The sequence below is a fragment of the Perca fluviatilis genome, chromosome 9, assembly GCF_010015445.1.
Source record: "Perca fluviatilis chromosome 9, GENO_Pfluv_1.0, whole genome shotgun sequence".
Lineage (NCBI taxonomy): Eukaryota > Metazoa > Chordata > Actinopteri > Perciformes > Percidae > Perca > Perca fluviatilis.
The window spans coordinates 36649110-36652346 of NC_053120.1; the positions used below are offsets into that span (position 1 = coordinate 36649110).

The window sequence follows — 3237 nt, forward strand, 5'->3', positions numbered from 1 at the left end:
CGGGATACATTGGCACACATCGGAGAATATGCAGGACACTTTATTACAGACGCAATACTCAACACACTACGCAAGCTTCACCTGCATGGAGACCAGCGGTGGTGCTCGATGCCTCTGGCCGGTAAAGAGACCTCATCAGCGGGGAGCGTTGAACGAGTGTGCCGGTGGAAAGCTAACGCTAGCCGGCCACCTGTTCCACCAATCCTGCTTGCAAGTGTCCGCTCATTAAACAAACTGGACTACATCCAACTTCAACGAAACTCCCAACGTGAGTTCAGAGACTGCAGTGTTTTTGTTGTTGTGGAAATATTGCTGTACCGGACAATCAGCCTGCTGCTCTGTCACCGGGTAAGACTACTAGTGGAGGTGGGCTGTGTTACCCCGGACTGCCTTTTGCAGAAAATGGGTGATTTGTATCCAACTAACTGCTAACTGCTAACTGCTGGTGGAGTTTGTGACTGTAAAATGCCGACCATTCTACATCCCACGCAAATTTACGGCTGTGTTTATACTCAATGTTTATACCACAGCCCACCAAGAGCTAATGCTAGTAGCTAAGTGTTAGCCTTCTTTCATGGCTTGGTTGAATTCTAATGTAGAATGCAGTCTGTTATTTCTTGTTATACCATGGTCTGGGTAAATACTCGATTCTGATTGGCTGCAGGGTGTCCATTAAAAAGTGATAGAGGACACCTACTAAAGGAGTTCGGTGAAACTGACTGTTTACTGTTCTATATGAATGCGCTACATTAAATCAAAAAGGAAATGTGGATTTATTATTTCCAACTCGTCCTCTGAACACCACAGGATGGCACTAAAACACACAGGCTGCAAGAAGTCAGTTATACTGGCCCTCTGGACTGACTTTGTTTCACAGCGAATAACGTTATCTCACATCCCGTTCACTGTTCAGCTCGCTGCTTCAGGCTGCGCCGCTGCAGCCGACAGTAACGTTACACATCGCGGATCAAATTCTTCGTAAAAGTCGTTATATTGTTTTGGGGACAATGACATGGCTGGATAGCTAGCTTGTCTTGTTGTTCAACATACTGTCAAATTATTTTTACTGATTGCCAACTGTACACAATGTTATTGACTTTGGATCTTGCTAGCATAGCGTTAGCTTTCTGGCTCGTAGCTAAACTGAAGGGTTCTATCAGCTGAGCGGATTATATAAATATCTCCGGTTGCTAAGGGAGGCAAGTCGTATCTAAGGTTCTTCCTAATTCCTGGTGGGGAGAACAACGTTTGCATTGCATAAGAACCTGATGGATGGGAATGATTGTTCCAGGTATTAGTCAAACCGTCCAGGCAATTAACGGAAACGGGAGTTAGTTTTTTTGGTATAAACTTTAGATTTCGATTGTAAAACTAATTAAAATATGAACTAATGTTTTAAAAATATGTTATTTGGCAAGTGACCATGGTATAAGCGGGTTAATGCCCTTCGAGGTGTCCATTGTCAGGTATTAATGGACTTCGGCGGACGGTTCACGCCTCGCCGTCGTCCATTAATACCTGACAATGGACACCTCGTCGGGCATTAACCCTTACATAACAGACCGCTGTTAAGGATAACACACCGTTGCCATGCATAGCAGAGTGTTGCCATGGACACAGTTCTGTTCACTCTGGAGCTATCAATCAATACAATTAAAGAAGTCCGGATAATGTATCAGCTGTGGCAAAAAAGTATATGTTTTAAATATGTAACACCACTTGAGCCACGGTGAAACGTTTTTTCGTGTATATGGTTGAAATGACAATAAAACACACTTGTTGAGTTGATCGCCTCACTGTCTGTCTGTAAAGGGTAGGCGTGGCTTGGGAGTAGACGCTAAAGCAGCGAAGCAAGTGCATTCTGGGATTTGGTGTCTTTCATCCACATGAGCCAAAAACACATTTTCTGGCTTTTCTCGGCCTAGAAGCCGAAAAGATTCACATTTCTACTACATAAGTGACCCAATTTAAATATATATTCATCTTTCCAATGGTGAAATATTCCTTTAAGGTGTAGAGCCCCTGGTGATACTTGGAGCAAAGTTTCATGTTGTGTCGAGCCTTCTTAGTGTTTTAAAAATAGCTATTTTGAGGCTAGCATAAAAGTGCCCCTAGCACTCCCATTCAAAAGGCCATTTGACCGAAAAACGAAAATACGGTAAATCTTAAAAGTGGCAATTCCGTCCTAAATATGCTTTTAAACAAAAGTTTGACTCGGGTACGTTCACAAAAAGACCCTAGGTTGCATTTTGGCGAGAGTAACGCTTTAATATTGTACGTGGCGTTTTCTTTTGCAGGGTGCAACTGTTCCACCAAAACAAGTTCCTTCCTGAGACTGCATCTGGAGCTTAGCATCAACCAAGACCATTGTGATTGGTTTAAAGAAATGCAAACAAAGTGTTGTAATAATTTGGAAGTATTTAAGGAAATAAACAACATAATTTTCCTTTTCAGAGTTCCCTCAGCCAACAAAGCCCTCCGTAGCGTCTGTTTACTTCTCTGCATGAGCAGAATGGAAGACCTCCCCATCTGCGTCATGGCTTCTGTTCACAACTCACTTGTCTTTAAGTATATGTTGTTTTAATTTTTGTGTGCTGATGTTATACGCGTATGGAAATGCTGTTAAAACCTTCTGTATGCTGGATTCCAGTGATCATGGAGAATGTGTCAAAGTCTTCAAATTAAAATAATAGTCTTAAGTTTTTTTACTGTTTATATTCTTTTTGCTGTCTGTATTTCAGTTATGAAGTGTAGTCTTTAATAAACAGCTTTTCCATCCCATCTGTACCTCCTGGTTTTACATCTACATTTCATTTATGTAATTGTGTTAAATGTTATTTAACACACGGAGCAGCTGCAGGGGCTGTGATTGGCCAGACTCCTTTGGCCAATCAGAGCTCCTGCTGCTGCTCTGTGGGTGGGACTTGATTACATCTTTAGGTGGCACCAAGCGACAACTTCCCACACATAGGGAGTGCTTTGTTGTTGCTGGAAACAGTCAGCTGTTCCACAAACTCCCGGGCAGTTCAGAGCTTGTGTTTGGTGTTTTTAAACTTTCTTGTGGCAGCGATAGAGGCAGTGATGTTTCCTGTTTCCTGTACGGGACTCTGGCTCAAAACACACCGACAAGTCTGATCTCTGTTTACATGATTGGCCACCGCAGCATGATGTGGGGTTGCGTTTCTCCAAAAATTGAGTCTGTCTTAATTTTTTGCACCCCGCCACAGCTTAAACACA

General features: G+C 42.6%; 1 long non-coding RNA gene across 1 annotated transcript; it reads left to right on the top strand.

The window, feature by feature from the left end:
* The first annotated feature begins 231 nt into the window (after nt 1-231).
* On the top strand, nt 232-2781 carry LOC120565379. Its single transcript, XR_005640229.1, has 2 exons — nt 232-268; nt 2455-2781. It is a non-coding gene; the product is annotated as an uncharacterized LOC120565379 (long non-coding RNA).
* The last annotated feature ends 456 nt before the right edge of the window (nt 2782-3237 follow it).